This window comes from Prionailurus viverrinus, chromosome A3 (genome assembly GCF_022837055.1).
Source record: "Prionailurus viverrinus isolate Anna chromosome A3, UM_Priviv_1.0, whole genome shotgun sequence".
NCBI lineage: Eukaryota > Metazoa > Chordata > Mammalia > Carnivora > Felidae > Prionailurus > Prionailurus viverrinus.
Genome location: NC_062563.1, coordinates 104,305,158 through 104,331,417, shown reverse-complemented (window position 1 = coordinate 104,331,417; position 26,260 = coordinate 104,305,158). Strand labels below are relative to the sequence as shown.

The window sequence follows — 26,260 nt, the reverse complement described above, 5'->3', positions numbered from 1 at the left end:
ATCAGAGAGTGGAGAAAAAAAAAAATCCAATTTGTTATATATCTTTTACCTAAAAGACACAGTTTAGAAAAGAGTAGATCAGACTTAACATGATTCATGCCACTGGTTTTTTGCGCCATGGACTACCTCTCCCCAAGATTTTGAAACTCCCATAAACAAATCCCATAAGATATTAAAATACATAGCAACACTTGTAAGTTTACATGATTTTAGGCTTACATCAGTACAATGATTCATATAATGCGGTAAATAATAGAAACTTTAAAAATCGAATATTTATATTTAAGGATATATGAAATCGAATGTTTGCATGTGAAGTAACACATTTTCAAGTACATTTTATGTTTGTTTCTGAAATCTTCCTTTCTCCACTGACTGTGTCTTTAAAATTTTTTTTTTTCAAAACATATACTGTTTTTTGGCACCACATGAAAAGTTTATTGTTTGAGTGCAGGGTTAAAAAGAGGCCAGTAAATTAACATGCTATATTTGCTATGGGCACCATTCACTCCAAATTGTCAAAAGACCCAGAGAAATCATGTACAGACAACCATCCAGCATATTAAAATTGTTTTTATTATTTTAAAAACTAGTCGTAAAGATCTGTGTTGAAGCACACTGTTTTTCATTTGTAAAAGTGGGTCAATTTGAGTGAATTTGATTAAAACACGAATGGAAGACTCTCAGTCCTCTATAACCTCAGCAGAAAACGTGATTGTAAACGTTTACGCAGAACCTCGATTTCCCATAGCTATGTGTGAGATGAGCTGAGAACATATTTCTATCAGTCTCTTAAAATATTATTTGCCCTCCTCACTGATAAGGCAACAGAGGATGAGAGTAAAAATGTAATAAAAATATGGAAAAAAAAAATGACTCCCTTTGCCTACTTTCAGCAAACCTAATGTTAAAAAAATACAATAATAATAAACAAATCAGCTCACAAAGAAAACAGCTTTTCACTTAGTTTTCTTTTGAAGTGAATCTCCTTTTATTTTTTAGTTTTGGAAGCCTGCACATGCAGGCTTCCTTGGAAATGGATGAATTCTGTAGAGTTTCCAGACTCCGAAGATAAACAAAGCAGCGAATTTCTCTTCCCTCCCCCACCCCCACCCTGTAAATAACCTCGGGCCACAGTCTGAGCCTCCCTCTGCTCCCCGCCTCTACCAAGGGGCTGGGGGCTGGGTAGGCCTGTGACACCGGGGTGAGGCAGCGCAGGGAGGAGGGGGGGGGAGGGGGGAGGGGGGAGGGGGGAGGGGGGGAGGGAGGAGCAAGTAGGGGTGGGCTCATCCAGGACTGAGCCCCAGCTGCAGCCCGGTGAAGAATGTCGCATGCATGCCCGCACACACAAAATGTACACAGTGGAGCCAGGCGAGAGAGAACTGTTAAAAAAAGGGAAGAAAGAAAGAAAAAGTACTGCTTCATCAGCTAAAAAACAGTCCTGTTCTTTCCTGGTTTGATTTCAGCTTGAAGTACTGGCTTGGAATTGCCCGCAGCGATATTGGGCCCCTGCCCGCACAGCAGGCAGACGGCTTTCCCTGCCAGCAACAGGCTTTTAATAAAACAGGATGCTCGCCCATCACTAAGGCCACTGAGGACTAGGGGTCCCGGGTCCGTATGGACTGCTTCTCCCAGAGCCATTCTCTCTTCCTTTTCAGGAAACTCCACTCGGGAGCTCCAGGCCCGCGAGCCATGCGCCTCTCCCAGGGGACTGCGGAGTGAATGCTTGCGGGGTAGCCGCCCCATTCCCTGAGCTATCTGCTTCCGTTACCTTCTTATCACCCGTGAGCGTGCTCCCTTGCTCCTTCTAGGCATTTTGGCTTTTATGAAGTTTCCCACCTTGACAGTTAAATAGGATGGACTTTTAAATAAGGACCTGGCGGGGCGCCTGGGTGGCGCAGTCGGTTAAGCGTTCGACTTCAGCCAGGTCACGATCTCGCGGTCCGGGAGTTCGAGCCCCGCGTCGGGCTCTGGGCTGATGGCTCGGAGCCTGGAGCCTGTTTCCGATTCTGTGTCTCCCTCTCTCTCTGCCCCTCCCCCGTTCATGCTCTGTCTCTCTCTGTCCCAAAAATAAATAAACGTTGAAAAAAAAAATTTAAATAAGGACCTGGCTGTACAGGAAGGGTGAAGATAATCCGTCCCCGTCTCCCCGCAGCCACCTCTAGTGAGTCATGCCAGATCTGGATTTGGATCCGACTCACCATCTCAAGTGTGATGAACGTTAGCACTTGGGGGAGGTTCACCTGCCCGTTTGTTTTCTCCCCACTTGGAATGAAATGGGGTATGTTTCTGTTGGGGCGGTGGTCCCTGAAACTTGCTGGCTGCGGTCTAATAGTGTCCCAACTAATGGGTGAGCTCCCAGGGTGCCCTCCAGACCCTGGAGATCCTGTGCGCTGCCCCCTCCCCCCAGCCCATGCTGGCCCCAGGGCATGGAAAGTGGGATGTTGAAAGTTCTCCAGAAGGATTATCCATAGGCTCAGAGGCATAGCCGGCTCCCGCCAGGGTGTCCAGAAGTGGCTGAGTATGGACCACATAACAGGCAATCAGCAAGTGGCCCTCGATGACCTCATATATGACTGGACTCCAGCATGAAAGAGACATCATTGTCATTAATAGGAAAGGCCTTGGGGCGCCTGGGTGGCTTAGTCGGTTAAGCATCCAACTTTGGCTCAGGTCATGATCTCATGGTCTGTGAGTTCGAGCCCCGTGTCTGGCTCTGTGCTGACAGCTCGGAGCCTGGAGCCTGCTTTCCATTCTGTGCCTCCCTCTCTCTCTCTCTCTCTCTGCCCCCGTCTCTGTCTCTCCATCTTGCAAAAATAAATAAATATATTTTTTTTAATTTAAAAAAAAAATAAGAAAGGCCTGACAACCTAGAATCTATCCCCAGAACCGCCCTTGCTTCTTCTCTAGTTTAGACAACTTGATCCGTGTGTGCTTCAGTCTCATTTGTAATGTGCAGAGGGGGTGTTGGAGGAGGGGAACTCACCAGCCCCTCCACTGGGCTTTTCCTTCGCAACTTCCGAGCAGGCCTTGTGGACCCCTCAGGACACCTTCCTACCCTGCCCCGGTGGGAAACCCAGCCAGCCATAGCCCGTCGGTCAGAGATGGCCCTTGAGCAAAGGCCTCTGATGGTTTCCAACTTTTCTTCCAAGGGTGGTAGTCGGTGAGCCTTTGAGTCTCAATCCAGTACGTTTCTACGCACTTTGAAGTTCGGAGGAGGAAACCGAAGGCATTGGTGGTACAGGTGGTGTTTTCATTTCTCCCTTCACTTGAAGTTCGTGACTTTGGAAGTGAAAGGAGGAGGGAGGAAGTATACGGAGGGAACATCTGGGCATGTAGATGGTGTCAGAGTGGAGAATTGTGTCTGCTGGACCGCAGCCCAGATCCACCCCGGAGCAGCGGGGTCCTGGCAGGAAGCAGGATGTACTAACCCAAATCTGAGAACATGCGGCAGGAGACCTGCCAGTGTGACCAGAAAGAGTTTAAACAGAAACTTCAGAGGGAGGAATTAACAAAAAAAAAAAAAAAAAAAAAAGCCCAAATAAATCTATAAAACCAGAAACGACGAGGCACAGCACAAGAATATCAGCTAGGGTTCTTGAAAAGAAACTACTCTTGCTGACTCAAGCAAAAGGGGAATGTGGGGGACGTTGTCGAGGGGCTCACAGGAGAGCGGTTTTCTGAGCTGGAGCGTGGGGTTCAGGCCGGGAGGGAGCACAAGTGTGTCAGGTGCCTCTGCGGGGTGGGGATGGGCTGCGGTCACTCCTTCTGAGGCTGCTCAGCTCCGCTCTGGGACAGGAAAGGGCACTGGGACAACACCCTTCGGCTTCCAGACAAGGAGACAGCACCTGAACTCCCCGCCCACCAGGACTGCCCGATGGTCAAGACCACGCCACAGAGGAACACACACTTGTGCAAAGGAAGGGCGCACGGGTTCTAGGTTACTAAAAAAAAAAAAAAAAAAAAAAAAAAAAACCAACGGTACCCAGCGCCATATGTGACGGAAGTGTTACACCGTAAACGCCATGAATGGCCAGGCGTGTCTTAGAAGGGTGACTTCAAGGTCAATGGCCAGGTGTGGAAAACCCAGCTGGCAGGCACAGGCGGGGGTCAAAGGGTAAAGGCAAAGGTGCTTCCCAGCCACCAAGACGAAGCTGTGTGGAGCCCAGGAAGGAGTCTAGCTGCTGTCAGAGATGTAGGTCAAAGCCCAAAATACCTAGACAAGTCAAGGAGGGAGTAAGAAGCAAGGACTTGTGTCCAGGGCTCAAGGTCATCTTTCTGCACTCTGGTGGGGCCCGTCCTGCTGGAAAAGAGCTGCTTTGAAAGGTCCTAGTTGTGAGCTTCAGAGTGGAGGAGGTGCCCAAGAGTGTCAGCGAAATCACTCCCGGTCAGGAAGGCTCCTGGGCTCTCCCTCTTGGGAAAGCAAATCTCCCCAATTCAGAATTTGGCTTCCACTGCTCTGGGCATGGGGCCAGTTCCAAGAGGAAGCCAAGAAACAGGATGGTTCTGCCAGGCTGGGGGCCCAAGGGAGACAGGGGCCTGGGGCTGCTGCGACCATCTTGCCTCCATGTGAAGCAGCAGCAAAGCCAAATGGAGAGACTCAGGTCCTGGTGACATTAACAGACCTCTGAACTCAGCTATGCCTAAGGCCGGGGTGACTTAGATTCTGCTTGAAGGCAAGCCCTTGGGGAAAATCCTCTGAGCCAATAGGATCTTTTAGTGTCTAAGCCAGTTTGCGTTGGCTTTCTATCACTTGTAACCACAAAGGGTTTCAATAATAGGTAGATAATAATACTAATAAGGACCTAACTATGCATTATTTCCCTTATAGCAACGCCAGGAGGTTAATGCTGTTATCATCCCCAATCTGGCATAAAGAAAACAAGGCCCGGAGAGATTAAACAAAATTCCTTAGTGCCACCCAATCTTAACCTGAAGGACTGGGGCTCAAGCGTCCAAATGCACAGATACCGAGTGAGGAAAGAGACTGAGAGAAAACCCTCAATTCTGCTCATTCACGTGACTAATCCCAGTGAGGAACAAAACGAGAGGAAACACGTAGGAAAAAAAAAAACCAATGTGGCCACCAAAGGTGGTCATTGGTGATCTCAGATCTTTCGAGAAGCATGCCTAAAATGTGAAAAGGGGGCACAGAATCAAAGAGAATGTGCATGAAGGGACTGCCCTTCTGAGGACAGCATCGAGAAGGCTAACGCCCAGAATAAGCAGAAACCTACTAAAGGACCATGATTTCACAAGGCTTTTTAAAGCTACTTGAAGAGCACAACAAAGGCATGGGGCTGTGCGCGGAGAAAGTGCTAACATGTAAAGACTTGACAAAAAAGACGGCCCGCAATTTCAAGTTAGCCTCCCACTTTTCTAGTTTTTCAGGTGATCTTGAAAAACGTAGAACCCAGGACTGTGAGACAACACTCGGATACACTAAATGAGTCAGTCTTCAGCCCAGGCAAAGAGGAAAGTTCTCAGATGACCTCGGAGAAGCACACTGATAAAAATATTGGGAAGCTAGCCCCTAAGCAAACTGTCCGTTCTCAAACACCGTAAAAGGATAGATTGCTTTATGGCAATCCCTGGGGGAACAGTCTAGAATTATACACCATGTGGCTTGCAAACATTTCAAAAAGAATGCGAGGGACAACACGGGTTCAAGTCTCCCCAAACAACTAGGAATCTTTTGTGGTTAAACAGGTGCATCTGGTAAGCATTGTGTACCTAAAATAATGTCAGCAAAGCAGTTGGTATCTTGGAGCGTCCTTTGATGCCACGGATGGGGCAGAATCAGAGCAGCATCATGGCCAAGAGGATCAGTGTTGGGGACAGATGCAAATTCTTACCCACCAACTGCTCTCTGCATACTGTAGGCTTCCTCTCTTGGAGGTACAACGTCTTTCTTGATCATACAATGGGTGTAAGAGCCCACCCCCAAAATGCAATAGATAAGCAAATCATGAATGACACAAAGTCATTTCAACTGGATGGAATAGGAGGCCAAACCATCAGCACAAATTGAATCTGAATAGGTATCAATACAACCACAGAAAATTAAAAATGAAACACAGAAGAACGTGCTGAGTAGAAACTATTTTGTCAGCTGCCTATGTGACCATGAGAGCAGGGAATAGCCCGAATGTCCAACAACAGTACGCAAGAGAGCTAAGGAAACAGAGTGGTCCGAGACGTAGAATACAGTTCTCAAGGGAGAGAACTAGGTGTCGGCCAGTATATTCCAGGCACCTGACCCTATACGTGGAAATCATGCAACAAGATGAAAAGCCGAAGACCAAATGACATCTACTTGAGGGATACTGTTACATCAAAGGGTTACATCCAAATTTATAGCAAGTGGTAGAGATGTTTCTCTAAAAGTTGCACCCTCACCCGTGGAACAAAAGAAAGTCTGGCAGGTTTAGTTGCCATGGGATTAATCTCAGTAAAGGACGTGAGTGCTAAAAGCCAACCTGTACCCACGGAAGTCTAACGCCTGGGTGTGCTCCCTGCAGGGGCCCATCCAGGTATCACGAGTGACAGTCCTGTGCGAGCACATCCAGGTACTGGTGTGATGGAACAGGTCATGGGTATGGCCACCCCACTCAAGCTTATTCGGGCACTTCTGGGTTGACCTTTCGAGAAGAAAATTAACAGTAATTTCCAGATAGATGAGAGAGTTAAATGTGGAAAATGAACTCATTGTAAAAGAAAAGAAAAGTAAGACATGTATCTGCACCTGGGAGAGGTGAAAACTTCCTATGGGTGAAATTCATGGGAATAGTCACAGAGGAAAATAATTGGCAGATATAGAAATATTAAAGTTTCTCCGTCCTAAGTCACCATGACAAAACTCAAAGGCGCAGAAATAGCCGGGGAACATACATGACAGATAGCGGGTGAATTGCACGATCACTGAGGTGCGTGCCTAGCGTAAGACTGACAGAAAAATGGGCAAAAACACGATAAGGCAACGCGAAGGAAAAGAAATGCAAATGTTCCGTAAGAAATCGATGCTCAAACTTGCAAACAACCGGATACATGCAAATAAAAGCAGTAAGCTAACATTTCTCTTTCAAGATAGCATAAAAAAAAAAAAAAAGGTAACAATTTATCCAAGGGTCCGGGGACAAGGGCAACCATGTAGGTGGGAGTGCTAATTAGAGTCTCCCCGCTGGCACTCCCTGAGTAGTTTACTTAACCTTCCGCACAGTAAACTGAAGATAATCATAATTCCTGTCTGACGGGGCTGTCAGGGGGATTGGGTGAGATTACTCTAGCCCGGTGGTGACACTTCAAGGAATCTTTTCTAATTAGAGGTAGGCAAGCAGGGTATGGCTAGATAAGTCATGATACATTTATGAGACCAAGTGCTAAGCAGACATTAGGTACGTTGTAAAAGACTACTTCCTAATGAAAATAAGTGTAACGAGCCTCATATTTGTAAAGGAAAGTGCACACATTAAAAAAAGTTTTTTTGATTTTATTTTAGAGAGAGAAAAGAAAGAGAGAGCGTGCATGGGGGAGTGAGGCAGAGGGAGAGAGAGAGAGAGAGAGAGCATGTTAAGCAGAGAGAGAGAATCCACACGCTGAGTGTGGACCCTGACACGGGGCTCGATTCCACCACCCAGGGATCATGACCTGAGCCGAAATCAGGAGTCAGTTGTTCAACCCAGGCGCCCCGACACACATATTATTTCACGTACAGAAGAAAGACGGCTAAAATTTTGATTTGTTTCCTTCTAGTGGTTATTTCTAAGTGGTGGGCTTACTGGCAATTTTTTTTTTTAACAGAAAAAAAGCTATTAGGACCCAAAAAATGTGGAAAAATGGTATTGATAGGCTAAGCAAAGTCAAAACAAAGTGAAATAACCTCAACTGTGTCCTGAGGGTGTCAATCGTGTTTAGATTTGCTGGAAACCTCGAAGTGCATGAAATAATTGGAGAAGATGGTCATGTGTGGCCTGAAAGGGATAAGGTCTTGTGGGGGTTGTGACATCTCTCTGCACAAATTTGATGGATGTCACATCAGGATGTGTCCTGATTTTGCCCTCTGGAATAGCACGTCACCTGCCTCTCAATGACCATACCGTCTAAAGAAAAAGATTAGGACTAACTAACGTAAGGAACTTGGGGCCACACTCGAGCCCTCGGGACCTCTCTTGATGTTGGTGGGCATTTTGGCCCCCCGGAAAGCAAGCATGGGTCTCTCATGGGGATCCATGCAGAGGTCTCCTGCTTTGCATGGGGCTTGGATTTGATAGCTTCTTGTTTTCTCTTTAAGATGGACAGCTGTAGAATGATTAATTACGGGACAAAGAAAGGGAGCCAGGGCAACCATCAGCATACGGAAGGTAGGGAAGGGGTGGTTTGACATTGTCCTCAGGAACATTGTACTTTACATCGAAAAGTGACGTCAGATTCATTTCTGAGACCTTCTATCCTGCTGCTCTGATACCCTGGCCGTAGCAGGGGACAATTAGCCCAGAAGTTGCTTCATTACAGTTTAGTGAGATTTAAATAATTTCTCAGGAGACAAGCTCTGTGCAAGCTGGGTTAAAACGAAGCTAAGCCGGTGATACAGAGCTAACCCCAGGAGTGGAGGCTGTGTGAAAATTTTCCACGTGGGAGCTGATTAATCGTCGATAAGGATCACACATCACTGGCCAACGTGACTGGTAAGGTGATTAGCAGAGGCGGACAAATATGGCAACTGATATCCGTTCCCTAACCTAAAGCTTAGGTCCCGAAATTTCCTTTGGGAGGCCCCCCTTTAGCCGCACCAGCTATGTTAGTTGGGCGAATTCCCCTTACCCCATATTTCAGGGGTCGGCTCGCATTGGCTTAAGCCAATTAGCTTGTTCCTTTGCCCTGACTTTGGGCCCATGGCACCCAAGTCCATGGGTACTCGGTGTTGGCCGAGTGTTGGTGTCGGGTACTCGGTGTCGGACCGTTGGCCGAGCTTCCCAGGAGACAGGAGCCCTCTCTCTTCTGCTGGAGCCTGCAAGAGCGGCCCTCCCCGGATGGCACAGAACATGGAACGAGGAGTCAAGCAGTGGAGAGAAAGAGGAGGGACAGCCACTGGGATCCTATGATGTGGGGAGAAGTACAAAACTGGAGCTTCGGGGACTCAGGAAACTGCCTCGTCCAAGATCGGAGCCTCTGCCTGATTTTTCACTGTCCCGGGCCAGTACCTCCCCCTTGATTGTTTAAGCTAGTTTGAGTGGAGTTTTCTGTCATTTGTGTCATACTGGTACGATGCCGAACAGGACGCTTACCTTCTAGTTTAGGAGACTGGATTGTTGTGTCTATGCCTTTGGCAACCACCAGCAAGCAGCTTAAGGAAGATAAACTCTGCTTTGACTTTATTGTCAAGGTAATGTTTTCAATATCTTATTCTAAAAACATGGCCGCTCTCGGAAGGACTTCTGTGAAATTTTGTCCCCATCACCTGGTCTGACCCAGGGCAGGGCTGGTCTGAAGATGACAGAGTGACCGAGCCCCAGGTTCTAGTACAGCGGATACAGCCAATCCCTTTTCTCTCTCTCTCTCTCTCTCTCTCTCTCTCTCTCTGTGTGTGTGGGTGGTGATAATGCACAGAAAGTGATTGGTCAACTGTAAACTGTTACAAAACAGAATCACACGTCTGGTGTAAGTTACCGTTTGACACAAGTTTTCTTTACCGATTCAGTAAAATGATTGTGGTTCAGTTTTAGCCAACAGGGCCCGGCACGGAAAAATAAATCACATGCATTGTAAGATTTGATGAGGTAGGTCAATGCATCTTAAATCCTTCCCAGAGCAAAGAGAAAGTGTTTTTGTTTCACCGGAGGGAAGTAGCCTGGGCCCTACCCTAAGGCCCCATGGGGTCCAAAGTCCATGGGAACCCTTCTCAGGTCCTGGGGAGGCCAAGATTATTCAGGATACTGGCATGCACGCATTTCTACTCTTCTCCAGAGGGTGAAGATCAGCCAAGGGTTGCTGAGGGATGAATCATGTTTCAAGCTAGGATTGTATTTAGCTGCATTTGGCCAAAAACTCCAAAGACAGAAGCATAAAACACAAGTGTTTACATACCCATAGAAAAGACTTACAGAACTTTCTTCTTCTTGCCTTTCTGTTCCACAACCCTAGCTCTGGCTTTTACTCTCAGTGTCACAAGGAGGCTGCAGGAGTTCCTGCTCTCCCATCTATGGCCCGATGAAGGAGGAAGAGAATATCTCTGCAATTGAATCAGTTCCTTTTAACTTACCTTCCTATAAATTCCATACTTCTGCCTGTATCCCATTGGCTAGAAATTAGTTACATGGCCACAGTGAACTGCAAAGGAGCCCGGAAAATATAGTCTTTTAGTCGGGCACATTACCTCCCTGGATAAAATTGGGGTTCTCTTGCTCCGTAAATAGAACAGAGATAGGGTGAGGACAAGAGAGAGGTTTATTGGTAAAGATCATTCAGAAAAAAACTGCGAACATGGGAGCATCCGCATGAGAAGCACGTGCCATCAAAACTTATTTCTGGGCCATGTTCAATGAGAATTGTCACAGAGGCTGGCCAAAGTGAGAGGCTTTACTCTTCAAAGGGTCTGGTTTCTGAGACCCCAATTTCTTTTCCCAGAGTGATGGCCGCTTGTAACAGGCTGTCCTTAGGGCATCAAGGTGTCTTACGAAGAAGTAATTTGACTTCTTATTTGCTCTTCCTGTCTGCCTTTCACCTGCCAGCTGCCCCCCCTCCTTTTTTTTTTTTTTAATGCACTGAGTCGCCCCTGGAGCTGCAGAGGGAGGGGTCTTTCTGTCCTGGGACACAGCGATCAGAACCTTTTAACCTAGTTGAGCAAATGAGCAGTGACTTGCTGGGCACCAGGTGCCAGATGCTTGAGGCCTGTTATTTTAGTGAATTCTCACAACAACCCCATGCAAAAGGTCCTTTCAACATCTTCGTCTGAGGCATGGAGAAGTGAAGCCATTTGACCAGGGGGGCAAGTTTGGCAAGGGAACAGCTGCATGTTGCACCTCCAGGAAAGAAGAACCAAGGTGTGGAAGGTCAAGGAAAGAGCAGGGCGCGGGGCGTGGGGTGCACCTGCTGTGACCACCTTTCAGGATCTGATCCTCCTTCTCTGGCACCGGCGTCCTTCCAGGACCAGCTCGCGCCGTTTTGGTGGGCTGCCTGGTCCGGAGGTGGGCGAGTGACCCAGAACCATTAACTAGCACATCCCATGCCCCAGGTCCAATGTCCAGGATGGGCGGATGGTCCCGTCATGCCATGCCATTCCCATGCCAGTCACCCGGGCTGCTCAGAAGACAGTCTTTGAGCTAAGCTGCCGGCAGCCAGCTCACAGCCACCTCTAGTGGAGAGCCCCCCCCCCCCCAAGAGCGATGGGGCGATTGAGATCCAATCCTGCTGATGTCATAGAGTCAAGCCAGTCCTGCATTTTGCAGGCACTGGCCAGTGGATTTCTTTCTCAACTCCATTAAGTTGAGTTCTTTCCCTTACAGCCCTTACTTCCTGCGTTAACTTCTTTCCCTTACAGCCCAAATGTCTGAGCTTTTATGCAGGGCGGACAGCACAAATGCTCCCCTCCAACCACTGGGGGCCCACCTATAAGAGAAGGGTGAGAAGTTAAGCAAACGGAAAAGGTTGTGTTTTCTAAAGCAAGGAGCATTTTTCTCTGTATTTTAAGCCATACATAAAAAGGAAGGCCTTTGGGGATGTTTTCTGGCCTGGGGCTCTGAACCTCTGCATTTCACTCATTAAGAAGCATCTCTCCTCCTCAGAGTGGAAGGCCCCCAGGAGAGGCAACTGCAAGCCAGGCCTCTGTGAGAGGAGAAGTGAGGCATCTCAGGTCAGTGGGGAAGGGTGGCTCGCTCAAGAAACAGTATTGGGTCTACGGCCATATCACCCCGAACACGCCCGATCTCGTCTGATCTCGGAAGCTAAGCAGGGTCGGGCCTGGTTAGTACGTGGATGGGAAGAAACAGTATTGGGACGACAGAATGGGGGGACCATCCAAAAAGAAAAGAGAAAAAAAAGGTGAATCCATACTTTAATGATCTATCCAAACAAAATCTACATAGATCAACTTTTGAAATATAAAACAAAAATGAAACCATCAAATTTTTTAAACTTTTTCAAAAATGTTTATTTATTGAGAGAGAGAGAGAGAGAGAGCAGGGGAAGGGAAGAGAGAGAGAGAGAGTGGGGGGGGGGGACAGAAGATCCAAAGTGGGCTCTCAGCTGACAGCAGGCAGCCCGACGCAGGGCTCAAACTAACAAACCATGAGATCGTGACCTGAGCCGAAGTCGGACACTCAACTGACTGAGCCACTCAGGTGCTCCGAAACCATCAAAGTTTTAAGAGAAAATAATAACTTTTACCTTTTCACGTCAGAGGGAGGAATGCCGTATTAGCGCAAACACAAAGCATAACACCCCCTAACAGAAAGAATTGATGAAAAGGACTACATAAAGATCGAGTTTTCTCTCTATGGCCAACCGATCCTATCATCAACAAACCTAAAAGGCAAATGTCAAACTGGGGGAAACTGTTTTGATTAACATCACTAAGTGCAACTCTCCCTAATATATAAAGATTCATACATCAATAAAAGGCCAACAGATAGAAAAATGGGCAAAGGACATGAATTGACCAGCTGTAGGAATGGGAAACAGACAGTCCTGAAGCATTTGAAGAAACGCTCAGCATCATTAACGAGAAGAAAAATACAGTTACACCAAGATACTATTTGTCACTGTTCAGGCTGTCACATTTTGATCACGTGCCATGTTCAAATACGCATTTGGAAACAGGTGCTCTGATTCATCCTAGCTGTTTGTGAAATAGTGGTTTTGGGGGAGGGCAATTTGGCGATATCTATCCAAACGACAAAGGCACATCTCCCTTTCCCTGGGACCTCGGTCTCTGAGAAGTCGTCTGCGCATGCTCTCACAGGTGTGTGAGTGATGTGCACACTTAAGGATACACTTAAGGCAGCATTGTCTGTATTTGCCAAAGACTGGACACCACCCAAATATCTAACATTCTGCAACTGGTTAAATAAACTAGGGGGGCTCCTGGGTGGGCCAGTCGGTTGAGCGCCCGACTTCGGCTCAGGTCACGATCTCGCGGTCGGTGAGTTCGAGCCCCGCGTCGGGCTCTGGGCTGACGGCTCAGAGCCTGGAGCCTCCTTTGGATTCTGTGTCTCTGTCTCTCTCTCTGCCCCTCCCCTGCTTGAGCTCTGTCTCTCTCTCTCTCTCCCCCTGTCTCAAAGATGGATCAACTTTAAAAATAAAATAAAACAAAACTCCGTAATTCACCCTTCTTGCCCCACCCCAGTTAAAAACGAGCTCTCCTGACACAGGACCCCGAGAAGGGGGGGGGCGCCCCTCCTGCCAGGGACACAGCACTGTGGCTCTGAACTCTGACACGGGGTCACCACACCCAAGTTTCTGGCCCCAGAGTCCTGTCTTTTGAATCACAGCGGTGGCGGGTGACATCCTGGTGCAAGCCCCTGGTATGCTCGGCCTTGGCATCGGGCTGCTTGGCTCCTGGGACGGGGACGCCGATAGTGTGGCAGGAGCAAGTGTCCAGCTGTCACTCTGTGAAGGATGGGTGTCATCTTGGCACCCAAGGGCCTGGCCGGCTGCCCGTGAATGTTTGGAGGGAACTCTCCGGCGGGAGGCGCTCCTGGCCCTTCTGGAAGGGTGTGCGTCTCGCTAGGCCGTCCCCGGGGCCTGACGGGAGGCTGGCTGTCAGATGGGTGCGAGTGCAGACAATTTGAGGGGAGGCTGGTCACTCCTACAAGCCACCAGGCAGAGAGACTGCTCTGAGCTGACAGCGGGCCAAGTGAGAGGCCCAGGGCAACATCCCCGTGGATGGGCCTCCCTGCGCGCGCGTGTGTGGGTGCGTGCGTGAATGCCGTGAATGTGCACGCGTGGGTGTGCCCGTGTGTGTGCCAGGACCGCACAGACACCTGACACACGCAGGCATCCCCCTGGAGTCGTACACAACTGCTCCGTGGTCTGACTAGAATCGCCTTCCCGAACCGGTCTGCGTCTTGCACTTTTTCCACAGAGAAAGGGCCAGAGAAATTGGCCCCCTGCCCCGCAGGATCTGAACGTCTGGGTGGGGGCCGCCGGGGCTGTTTCCCTGGGCAGAGACGCTGCCTGGAGGGCTATGCCGCTGACCTGTCAGGAGACAGGGAAACAGTTGTTTCCTGCATCTTTGATGTGGGGCCCCCGACGGGCGCAGCCTGGACATTGTTTTGTGCCCACTTCCTTGGCTCGGGAGGAAAGAATTCTGTAGGCCCGTGCGGGGCATAAGCTTGGCTGCCAGCGTGAGGAAAGGGAAAGACGAGCGAGGACTTTCTGAAAGGAAGAAGGAGAGACAGAGACAGAGTAGGAGGGAGGGATTATAAACATGGACGGGAGGGGTGGGATTTGGGAGAGGCAGGGAGGGAATGGTGTGCAAGCCCACACCTGACTGTCTCTTACGAAATCACTTGCACGCCGCTGATGGGAATGAGCCCAAGTCCCACTGCCCACGGCTCCTCTGTGTCTGGCGTGGCTGGATCTTAGGATCTCCAATAACCACTTCCGGTCAGCCTCAAGGAGCCGGTCGAGGTGGCCGAAAGGGTCCCCTCACAATGGTGATGGTGCTTGTGGTGGCTCCGGAGAACCTCTGTCACTCGCTGAGTCCATAGGGACCTCAGGGAAATGACCTCCTTTCCTCGGCCTTCCCCTCCCCATGTAAAAGGCATGTTGGACACTGACAGAGTGGGCTATTAAAGTATTTATCTGGCGGGGGCGGGGGGTGGGTAGGAAGAAGAATCTGGAAGCCGAAGCCAGAGTGTGTATTGAATGTGAAAATGTACGGTGGCATGGAGAGAACTTTTTCCCCCAAAGCCAGAATGTTGCCACAGTCTGCAGCCAGCAGAAAGGGGGTCAGCGAGTGCACGACTGGCCTGTCCCTGTGAAGGCACGTGCGTGGCGGCCCACGTGGATGTGTGCGTGTGTCTGCGTGCGTTGGGGGTGAACGGGTGCCCGGAAGGAGCCCTGAGCCGTGTATGGAAAGTAAAAGTAGTGAACGCACGGCTTAAGCAATCGTTTTCCTCCCGGGGGCTAAAATTCACGGGCACTTAGCCAACAGCCACATTAGGATAAGAAATGTAATCTGTTTATATTAAGTTTGCAAATACATCTCATTGGTGCAGTGGGCGTGCAATGCGCCATAACCTGCCGTGACGCTGGCCTTGGCTTGGGGTCCATGGCCAGCACACCGGAGCTAACGGGCTAGAGTTTGCAAGGCCCAGCCTAACCGCTCGCCTCCCTTCTCAGTCATCCGCTTCCCTCTGGGGTGGAGAAACATATTCCCGAAGACGACAGCTGGAGTGTCTGAGAGCCAACAGAAACTGATGCTTCTTCCCTTCGCGGGAGCCACCACCACTGCCGGAGCAAAGACAGGAAGTGACCTCTCCAGGTCAGAAGGCACTCCGTCCCACCGTCCTGGTCCCTGCAAATGGTCTCCGACGAGGTTCTGGGCTCTGCGAGGCCTCCCTGCTTCCGGACAAGCTCTGGGCTGCCCCTGCCATGTAGCCCGGTGTCGTCCTCCAGTCATCGAAAGTTTCTGGGTCGTAGTGCCTGCCACTTTCCCGAGTACTAGCAAGTAAAATCAACAGCCAGCACCTATTTGCCATCTCCTGTGGCCTGGCACAGCCTAGGCATTTCATGGACAGTGCCTCGCTGTACCCGTCGGGAAGCTTCCAAGGAGATACCGTCATCCTCCTGCTGTACAGATGTGAAAACAGAAGCTTGGAGGGCTTCGACAACTCGCCCGAACTCCTGCCATCAGTGGGATTAGTGTGGAGTCTGGGTTTGAACCCAGGTTTCTCCAATTCTGGAATCCCAGCTCCCTCCATGAAACGCCACGGGTTGCCTCCCCAGGTGTCCCCTGGAACCATGCAGGTCTGCTGTTCACCCACGCCTCTCCTGGAAACGTTCGCTAGCTTTTTTCTAGGTCCTTCCTTCTGACCTCTGCAAACCCATTTCCCCAAAGGGCCCTCATTCCCTCCAACCGGAATTCCATCAACAATAAAACGTGGGGGCTAAACAGCAAGAGAATGAGAATCACACAGACCCAGCTGAGAATTCTGCTGTCGACTCACGCTGACCTTCCTCAAGTTACTCAGCTTCCCTGCTTCTAGTTCCCCGTCTGTGAGAATAGAGAGCACTAACCTACTGCCTGCTCCACGCGGTGGGTGTGACAGCTAAATGAGATAAAGCGTAAACAGCTCCCTGGCCAGCGTTTTCACAGCTCTGCTGAGGGCGTGTGTGGTGGCAAATGTGATAAGGTGGGCAGATGCTCCAGCCAAGTGTTACATCACCCCCATCTACTGACTTCTCCCGCCCCAGGATGGTGTCTGAGAAGACTGAGCAGGGAGCTCGGACTTCCATCTGCAGAGTTAACAAGCTTCTCTACACTGTCATCATGGGGTTAGGAGGGGGGAGCTTGGACATTCACCCCCGCCTGGCAGAGACCAGGCTCTCCTCCGTTTCCCCACTGGAGTGGTATCAGAGGAAGCTCTCTCCACCTTCAGTGGTAACCAGGCCCTGTGGGGAATATCAGTGGGGCACTCTGACCTTCTACTTGAGGGAGCTATCCGTGGTGGCCCCGTGGGGAGCCAGAACTTCTGTCTCCATCCAGCAGCGAGGTAGTGACCTCTTCTTACTTTTACCTGTGTGCCAACAGATGCCAAGTAGGGAACATGGATTTCCACGTCCACCTGGCAGGAACAGCACAACTCACTGTTAACCAACCCCCTTCCCTACTGGGGCAATGCCAGAGGAAGCCATTTAACACAGACGATTGCACTAATATCCAGGGTCTCGTAACATAATATTCGAAATTTTCAGTTTCAGTAGAAAATCGTGCACCATACCAAGAACAGGATGATCTCAGACTGAAAGAAAACAACCAGTAAATGCTAATCCCAAGATGACAGAGATGTTAGAATGATCGGACAGACATTTTAAAGCAACCACCATAAAAATGCTTCCAAGAACAATGACAAGTACTCTTGAAACAAATGAAAAATTAGGAAGTCCCAAGCAAGAAAGTCAAAATATAAAGAAGAACTAAATGGAAGTTTTAGAACTGAAAAATACAGTAACCAAAACAACAACAATAAAACTCGCGTCAAGGGAGGCACTCACCAGGGGAACCGAGGGGACACAGCGAACTGGAAGACGGGACATTGTTACATATCCATTCTGAACAACAGAGAGAAGAAAATGGGCTGGAAAAAAGGGAACAGAGCCTCAGGGATATGTGGTGCTATAACAAAAGATCTAACTTCCATGACATTGGAGTTCTGGAAGGAGAAGAAAAGAGGGCAGAACTGAAAAAGTGTTCGGTAAGTAATAGCTTACAACTTTCTGAATTTGGCAAAAAGCACAAAGCCACAGATTTAAGAAGCCAAGCGAATCTCAAACAGGATAAACCCAAAGAAATCCATGTCAAGGCACATCACACTCAAACTTCTGAAAAACAAAGAGAAATATGTAGATATTGGAAACAGAAAGAAATGACACTCCACCTAAAGGGGAAACATTTTTGACTGATGGATAATTGTTGCTAGAACATAGAGGCCAGAGTATCAAAGAAGTGTTGAAAGAAAAAAATGGCCAACTCAAAATCCTATCTCCAGCTGAAAGGTCCTTTCTAGTGGAAAGATCCTTCCGGAATGAAAGGGAAATCAAAGCGGTCTCAGAAAAACTAAGAATATTTGTCACCAGCAGACATATGGAATAAGAATGGACAAAAGAATATTTCTCAACAGAAGGGAAACGATAAAAGAAAGACTATTGGAACATCAGTAAGGAAGAAAGAACATAATAAGCAAAAATATTGGTAATATTGGTCATTACAAGAGACTTTCATTTTCCTCTTGAGTTTTCAAGATTACACTGATGATTGAGGCAAAAACTAACACTGTCTAATGTGATTCTAAAAGTATGTAGAAGAAATATTTGAGACAATGAGCTATATCACTAACAGAGATGGTAAAGGGACGTAGAGAGGTCAATGTTCCCCACTTCACTCAAATTTGGAAAATGATGACACTAGTAAACTGTGGTATGTCTCACATGATACAAAAAAAAAATGATTTGATAAAATCCAGCAAATATTCCTGATACAAACTCTTAGCAAACGAAGAATAGATGGGGAGTTCCTCAACCTGATAAAGGACATTTACTAAAAACTTACCACTGACATCATTCTTTTGTTTGTTTGTTTTCAGTGGGCTCCATGCCCAACGTGGGGCTTGAACTCACAATCCAGAGATCAAGAGTCAGATGCTCTACTGAGTAAGCCTGACAGGCGCCCCTATAGTTAATATCATTCTTAATGATGAAAGACTGAATACTTTCCCTCCTGAGATCAGAAATTCTCACAGATTCTATTCCACATTGTACTGAAGATTCTATCTAGTGTAATATGGCAAGAAATAGAAATCCAGAGATCCACGTTGGAAATAGAAAAGGAAAGCTGTTTTTATTGGAAGGTGACACAGAGTCTACATAGAAAAACCCATAGAACTAAAAAGCCACTAGAACTAAAAGAGTGACTTTAGTAAAGATACAGGATACAGGAGTAATTCACAAAAATCACTTGCATTTCTGTATATTTGCGGTGAACCATTGGAAATTGAAATTTTAAAAGTACTACTTACAGTAACATCAAAAAGTATAAATTAGAGTGAAAATGACAAAAGGTGGACAAGACCTACACATTAAAAATTATAAAACGTTGCTGATAAAAATGAAAGAGACCCAAAATAGGTAGAGAGATACTGTGTTCATGGGTCAGAAGGCTCAATGTTTTTATGGTATAAATTTTCACCAAATTGATCTATAAAGTCAATGCAATTCTGGGCAAAATCTCAGCAAACTTGTAGAAATTGACAAACTTCTTCTAAAACTCATATGGAAATGCAAAGGACTTAGAATAGTCAAAACAACTTTGCAAAGGAGGAACAAAGTTGGAGAACTAACACTGTGTGATTTCAAGACTTATTATAAAGTGACAATAATCAGGACAGTGGAGTGACCGTAAGTACCAATGTCAATGGAACGTCAGAATCAAGACTAAACAGACCCACTCGTGCATGAACAACTGATTTTTTGACAAAAGGGCAAACAGGGCAGGGAGGGAGAAATGGTAGTCTTTTCAACAAATGCTGGAGGAACACTGGGATATCCAGAGGCAAAAAAGATGAACTTCAATCCACACCTTGAATGTGGAGGAACCGGAACTCTCACACACTGCTAATGGGTTTGTAGAAATGATGGGGCTGTCATTAACCAAATCTTGCCAAACCCCGTTGAAGGAATCATGGCTTCATTTCTTCCCTGCCCAGTTTGCTTTGCACAGGGCCCCTGTAAAGCCAGCTTTCCAATGTCACACAAGGTCACCTTCCGCAGTAGTGAGGTTTCCTCTTCAAGTGAACTGGGGTGGATCTACCTTAGAAACACTCTTCCTGGTTTTTTGGGTTGTTTGTTTGTTTGTTTGTTTATTTGAGGCACCAGAGTGTGAATTAGTATCGTGTGTTCAAAACCCGCCAGCCCTCTTTCGGTCTGCTTCTTAGTTGATTTCAGGTGTCTTTAAAGGTGACACGGCGCCGGATAAAAAGAAAGAGCAAGACAGCAGGCACCACGACCCTCAGCAATCTCTTGTAGACAATTTTTTGAGGGTTGAATACAACTCTGGGCGTGAGTCAGCCGCTGAGCGGGTGCGTTTCTGTCTGCTTGTGTCTCTCTGCCTTTGCAGTCAGAGGAAGGGCCCGGGCTCAGGTCAGGAAGAATCTGCTCTAAGCTGATAAACCCAAAGCCCATGTGCCAGGAACCCTGTGGTTTTCTGTCTTTGTAAGTTTTCCCCGCGAGGCCTGGGAGGAGAGGACACTCTCTAGGAGGAGGTACTTCCCCGCAAAGCATCGGCCTGAATACCGCCCAGGGGAGCAGTTTGCACACATCCGGACTGTGAGAGCTGCGCACCCAGGGCTGTGCGCTCCATTTCACGGGCTCCGGGCTCCGGACCGGGGTTTTCTCCGTTAAATGTGTGAACTGTAAAGTCCCGTGCCTTCTGGGGATGGGCGGAGGGAGGCAGCCTCTGAGCTGGAGTGGGAGAGGGACCCGCGTGCGGTCCCGTGAGGGTCCGACCGCTCCGAGACCGGGCGCAGCTTTCGCAGTGACCGTGGCCGGAGAGCCCCAGACCCTGACAAAGCCAGCCTGCTCTCTCCACTTTGCCGCCTTTTACTTTTCCTAAAACAGTTCTGCGGAGTTTCAACATTCTGAAAATGGCCAGCAAAACTCTCTAGAGCTGAGCTCAAATCAATCAACGCGAAGAAAACGTGCGGATTGGGGTTTTTTTTTTTTCTTTTTTTCTTTTTTGTTTTAACCCATTGTGGGTGTGTAAACGGAGCTGTCAGTCTGGAAGCCCCCCAGGAGCCCGGCGTGAGTCCGCAGAGCTGGGTATTTTTAGTCTGCTCTTGCTCAGATTCCAGCTGGTGGACCCTGAGCGAGCTCTTGTGGGGCTCCTGGCGCAAGTGGCTTTGCGGAACCTGAGGATGCAAGCGTAAGGTGGGCTTAGCTCATGCAGCGCACAGAGCGGTAGCCCCAGAAGCTCCGAGACAAGCAGATAATACGCAGAAACCCTGTCCAATTTCACCTTTTAAAAAAAAAAGAAAGAAAGACCTCTCAACAGGTCCGGATGCCCGTGTGTGTGTGTGTGTGTGTGTGTGTGTGTGTGTGTGTGTTGTGTGTGTAGCAATCTACTAGTAAAAATTAAAATCATCACATTGTGTCACAGGAGGGCGGCGTATTTTGCTTTTCTTTGGCAATGATCCATGATTGAGCTACTGATTAAAATATACCCTATGAAGTATACATGTGTTCTATGGAATGTCTCCCTAAGTATTTGCTGACTTGCCTCTGAATTACACGCCTGGTGAAGCGGACCCTGGCCGGAGGGGATCCCTTCTCCTTCACGCAGGTGCTTTCGGCTCCCCTCTCTCAGGCTGGGATCTGGACTGCTTTGGGCTTTGTCTTTTGTTCTGGCCCCTGAGCCCAGCACAGGATCTAGAACAGGGAGGCTGTCATTCACATCCACTGGGGGCCCCTTCCTGGTCATCTGTCAGGGGGACAATAATGCTAGTCTTACCCTCCTGAGAGTCTCCTTTCCGGATCCAGTTCATGAAGGATGGGAGAGCTGCTGGAGGCTGCACACTTCAGCCGAGTCCTTTTGCTTTCTGCTGCTTACTTGGCCCATCTGTGAGATCAAGGAAAAGGTACAAATTTAGCAGTAATGATTCAGTTATTTTACTTAAAAAAAAAAGTTGGAGCCATCGTTACAAAACAGAATTAACGTTTGTTAATTGTGGGATGGGGGTACTCAGGTGTTTGATAGATCATTCTCTGTTTTTCTGTATCTTTCAAAGTCCTTTGGTCCGATAAATGAAGAGGAAAGAAACATTTTTAAAGGATTTGTATGAAATCTGGTTTCCTCCAGATGAACACTCTGTCTCTGTGTACAGGGAAATGCTCAGTAAACCCCAGAGTCCTGAGACTCTAAGGAGAGGCATTAATATTATTCATCATATTTCTGTTCTATACACTGCTCCAGGAATTTACTGATACTCAGCACTAGGCTTCACCCCTACCCACACTCTCTGCTGTGTAAGACAGCCAGCCGTTTGCTCACTAAGCTGAATACCTTTCTGGTGGGATAGGAGTTTTCTAGTTGGAGGCATGGGAGTCCAGAATGATGGCACTTAGAATGTTCTGAGTCCATTTCATCCAACCCTCTCCCCTCCCCCGGAACCACCTGCAACCCCAACCTCTACCAAACAGAAGCATATACCTTTAGGAACACTAACTCCTATCTGCAGTCACTAAACATTTGTCTCATATAATGAAATCCCAACTTTTGGGGGCTTAACCAAAACACGTTGCCGGAGAAAATGCACGTTGACATCTCCACTCCTCTAACTTAAAAACAGCCAAACTAAAATAAGTAACAACAACAACAAAAAGTTGTTTCCCACACATTTGCCCTGCTCTTACCACCAGTCTTCAGCCTGAAATAATTTCATGCTTGAGTTATTAACTTATGAAAATAGGCACAAAAGGGGAAAAATGTGAACAGGTCCTCAGCTATATTATTAGTCATTGCTACAGCTGAGTGCATTCCGGCACAAAGGCGTGTTATTCTGCCTGAGTACCTCAGTTTTGAACAAAATGTAGCTCACTAATGGGTTATGCCTCATATACCTTTTTGTAACCATTAGGTTGCCATTCTCTGTAATCTATCCTGTTTTTCATTACCGGTATGTTCATTAGGCAGGTGTGCGCACAAGTGCCCGCGTATGTGTGTGTGTGCGTGCGTGCGTGTGTGTGTGCACATGCACGCACACACACACACATCCCCTTTTGTCTGTGACTGAAAAGAAAGGTCACGGGCTGGGCTGGCAGTCGTTTTGGGGAAACCACTGTCTTGATAAATGCTAATTATCATTGATTATGATAGTTGATCGTTATCATTGATTATAATGATTTGGAAATCAGGGCCGTGGATGGATGTGAAATGTGGATTCTGACAAACTGGTGGATGGGGGGGGTAGGAACATGAGTAAAAGAAGGGAACCCAGAAGCATTCTGGAGAAGACGGAGGTAGAGCGGGGGAGCCTGACCTGTCTTGCCTCGGTCTCTGTTTGTCAGGGGCAGTGCCGGTCTGAAAACATTCCGGGCTGGGCTCACTTGCCAAGTGTTCTCAGGTTTCCAGGCAGTAGCCCCCTTTATGGAAGTTTCTGGCTTGCGCTCAGAGATGTTGCCCCAAACCAGTTTGAGTCACATGAATAAAAGAGCCAAGTTTGGACCTACTGACTTTTGTTTCTGTAAAGCACAGAATTGGTTATAGAAATCAAGGCCTTTGGATGTTAACTTCTGGATAGACAAAAATGCAACAAAAGTAGCAGGCAAGAAAATAATCAGGAGAAAGAAATATAGAAGGGAAATAGAAGAAGCTTGGAGAAGATCACGGTCCTTCACAGGCAAGTATGGTTCATTAGAGCTGTCTCCTAAACAGACCAGAGTCCTGCATGGGGCTGGAGATCCCAGAAACAGGGCCCCCCAGCCCCCACCAATTCTCAGCCAATAAGAGAAGCTCCGGGCACCTTCCCCCTTGATTAGGACAATGGGATTCTTCACCTGACACTTGCCTGGCCAGGAGGGACACTAATTGGGAACCAAATGTGGTCCTTTAACCCCTTTGAAGTGTTCACGAACGCTTTGATTTTGTTCTTTCCTCCTCATTAAGACAAACGGGGTTCTACTTTGCCCTGAAAAAATCTGATCTCACCTCCCAAGCCAGCTGCTCATCTTCCAGCTCCTGTGAGGCAAGCTCTGCAAGGGGGGGTCCCCTCCTGTCAGGTGACAGAAATGCCCACCTTGCCAAAGATCACTCTGGCCGGGCTCTGTCTCGGCGGTCAGCACATCACACTGCAATCAGAGCCCAGGATGCCTCACCACGGGGTCTTCACTCGTGTCAAAACCACAAAGGGGTTTGTGGTAACTCTCAACCCAGAATGTCCCATTAGATACCAGGCAACACAGACGTGATGAGGTTCCCAGATGCTGTGCCTTGTGGAGGCAATCAGGCTGGAGAGAACTCCAGGAAGACAGAGCCTCCCCCCGCCCCCCGCCTCCCCAAAGATCTGGAATCTTGAAAGATTATGAAGCCAGCTTTGCCTTCGCCCTTCTTTTACTGGTGACACACGGGGGCAAAGAGGTGGCAGAACTGGACCTAGAAATGATATTGCTTCTCCCAGCTGGCACTGAACCCCTGAGTGTCATCTGCCATAACACCCCCCCCGCCCCATGCCAAGACCGCCTTCCCTTCTCCCAGTGCAGGGGCAAAGTCAGTGCAATGGAAACCTACAGAATGGAGGCAACTGGAGCCCCGTGGTCTACTCAGAGACCACAAACGTGGGACATGCACCTTCACCTCCCCCCCCCCCCCCCCACAGTGCCAGCCACAGGGGAAACATAGGCCACGGCAACAGAGCTCTGCTCCAGAGGCACACGCTGAGAAAGAGGCCCCAGTGCCCAGTGGGGACACCTCTGGAGATGGCCGCAGGCTGTGGTGGAGTCCTGGGAGGCTGGATGAACTCTGTCAGGTGGGAAATGGGAAGGTGGAGAGAAGAGTGGTTGTTGTTGTTGTTGTTTAGAGAGATAGAGAGAGAATGTGCTAGTGGGTGGGGGAGAGGAGCGGGGGCGGGGGGCGGGAGGGAGAACCCAAACAGGCTGAATGCTCAGCGCAGAGCCCGACATGGGGTTTGATCTCATGACCCTGGGATCATGACCTGAGCCCCAATCAGGAGTCCGACGCTCAACCGACTGAGCCACCCGGGTGCCCCGAGAAAAATGTTCTTAAGAGCAGAAATTCAAACTTGGGAAAGCATCACCCATCTTATCTCGTTCTGTCACGGATATAATCTCCACAGCCAACAGGCCCAAAGTCCTGCTACGTGTGTGTTTATTTCCTTGGATCCCCACAGATCTCCATCTGCGAGATCAGCGTCTGAATTAGACCCTCTCCCCCTGTTTTCATTTTTACCGTCTTTATCACTTTAAGTGTTTAGTTCAGGAGCGTTAGTAAGTACATGAACATTGTTTTACAACAGATCTTAGATCTTATTCGTCTTGCAAAACGGAAACTCGACCCATTAAACAGTCACTCCCCGTTCTCCCCTCCGTGCAGCTCCCGACAACCACCGGTCTGCTTTCTGTCTCCGTGACTTTGATGACTCTAGGTACCCCGTGTATATGGAATCACATAGGACTTGCCCTTTTGTGACTCGCTCATTTCTTCAAGTTTCATATATCTTGTAGCAGGTGACAGATTTTCCTTCTTTTTTAGGCTGAATAATATTCCATTGTATGTAAACACCACCTTTGGCTTATACAGCCGCGTGCTGAAGGACCCTTGGGTCGTTTCCACCTTTTGCCTCTTGTGAATAACACTACTGTGAACACGAGTGTGCAAATACCCCTTTGAGATCTTGCTTTCAATTCTTTTGGCAATATACCCAGAAGAGGAATTGTTGGATCATATGGCAGTTCTATTTTTAATCTTTTGAGGAACCTCCGTGCTGTTTTTCACAGCAGCTGAACCATTTCACATTCCCACCCACAATCTAGGAGGGTTCCAATTTCTCTACATCCTCACCAACACTTGTTATTTTCTGTTGATATGTATATATACATATATGCTCCCCTGAGTGGGTATGAGGTGATATCTTCTTGTAGTTTTCATTTGCTTTTCCCCAAGGCTTAGTGATATTGACTATCTTTTCATATGCTTGTTAGCCATTTGTATCTCATCTTTGGAGAGACATCTATCCAAATCCTTTGTTTTTTTTTTTTTTTTTAAGCTTATTTGTTTCTTTCTTTTTTTTAAAAAAAAATTTTTTTTTCAACATTTATTTATTTTTGGGACAGAGAGAGACAGAGCATGAATGGGGGAGGGGCAGAGAGAGAGGGAGACACAGAATCTGAAACAGGCTCCAGGCTCTGAGCCATCAGCCCAGAGCCCGACACGGGGCTCGAACTCACAGGCCGCGAGATCGTGACCTGGCTGAAGTCGGACGCTTAACCGACTGCACCACCCAGGAGCCCCTGTTTCTTTATTTTTTAATGTTTATTGATTTTTGAGTGAGAGACCGAGCATGAGTGGGAGAGGGGCAGAGAGAGAGGGAGACACAGAATCCGAAGCAGGCTCCCGGCTGTGAGCTGTCAGCACGGAGCCCGACGCGGGGCTCGAACTCACGAACTGGGAGGTCACGGCCTGAGCTGAAATCAGGAGTCAGATGCTTAACTGACTGAGCCACCCAGGCGCCCCTCCCTTTGCTTATTTTGAAACCGGATTATTTTGTTGCCGTTGAGTGGTAGGAGTTTTTTAATACCCCCCTCCTTTTTTTTGTTTTTAGCTGAAAAAAACTGAAGGATCGAAGAGGTGGGAAACTTATTTGCGTGTGCTGTGAGTCGCCCCGCGGCGGGGAGGGCTGGCCCCAGGCGGCAGCTAGAGCAAGCTGTGGGCCCGTCCTCCCAGCCTCATGGTCTCGCAGCCAACACTGCCCGTCAAATGCACACCCTGTGTTCACAGCCTTGTGTGCCAAATTGCTGTTTGGAAACGAACAGCAAA

The 26,260-nt window shown here is 48.2% G+C and overlaps 1 long non-coding RNA gene across 5 annotated transcripts in view; it reads right to left on the bottom strand.

Moving 5' to 3' along the window:
• LOC125162052 (uncharacterized) overlaps positions 1–26,260 on the bottom strand; it is a 157,213-nt gene that overhangs the window by 17,305 nt on the left and 113,648 nt on the right. For all 5 annotated transcript variants that reach the window (XR_007150880.1, XR_007150877.1, XR_007150878.1 and 2 more), the window contains one exon: positions 21,221–21,328. This is a non-coding gene — a long non-coding RNA (uncharacterized LOC125162052). The remainder of the gene's footprint in view (positions 1–21,220; positions 21,329–26,260) is intronic.